The sequence below is a fragment of the Chaetura pelagica genome, unplaced genomic scaffold, assembly GCF_000747805.2.
Source record: "Chaetura pelagica isolate M959 unplaced genomic scaffold, ChaPel_1.0 scaffold76, whole genome shotgun sequence".
In the NCBI taxonomy this organism is placed as follows: domain Eukaryota; kingdom Metazoa; phylum Chordata; class Aves; order Apodiformes; family Apodidae; genus Chaetura; species Chaetura pelagica.
Window position 1 is genome coordinate 1,528,483 of NW_009970723.1, and position 911 is coordinate 1,529,393.

A 911-nucleotide genomic window follows, 5' to 3' on the forward strand; every position below is an offset into this window, starting at 1 on the left:
GCTCTGTCACTCTCACAGTAAAAAATTTTTTCGGATATCCACCTTGAACTTCCTATGCTCCAATTTACACCCATTACCCCTTGTCCTATCACTGGTCATCACTGAGAAAAGCCTAACTCCGTCCCCCTGACACTCACCCCTTACATATTTGTAAACATTGATGAGGTCACCCCTCAGTCTCCTTTTCTCCAAGCTAAAGAGACCCAGCTCCCTCAGCCTTTCCTCATAAGGGAGATGTTCCACTCCCTTAATCATCTTTGTGGCTCTGCGCTGGACTCTTTCGAGCAGTTCCCTGTCCTTCTTGAACTGAGGGGCAAGATATACTGTGACTGCCAGATATACTGTGACTGGGACAGTAACTATGATTCTATGGACAAGCAAATCTGTATCAAACAACTTGTCTAACATAAGAAGAGAAATAATTTAGCTATAACGATAAAGACAGGAGTCATTCATGTAAAATTTATTGTAGTTTATACAGACAAAATTTATTAGTTACTCATGGCATACTGCCACAAGAAAGGCAAACAAAAGACTTTAAGAATTAACTTTAACATAATGCCTTGAAGAAAAAAAAATCTTTAAATGTTTTTGTTGCTAAAGACGTAGACAGCTCTTGTTAAAAAGAGAATTTCCGTATGTATCGTGCATTATTCATATTCATTAGTCAACAGCAAACTAGCAGCACTATTTTCCAAAAAACACCCACTACTCAAAGGTTCCCCTGCAGCAGGAGACCCCCTCAGGTCCTGTTTTTACATTAGCACCGCTTTTCAGTTAAGAAAACAACAGGAGGGAAAAAAAGAGGGAGGTATCCATTGCTTGAAATGACTTTCAGGACAAGAACCTGCAAACAGTATTTATGTTTTTGGTCGGTTTTCCGGCGATTGTCCGCAGCGCTCCCGAGGGCC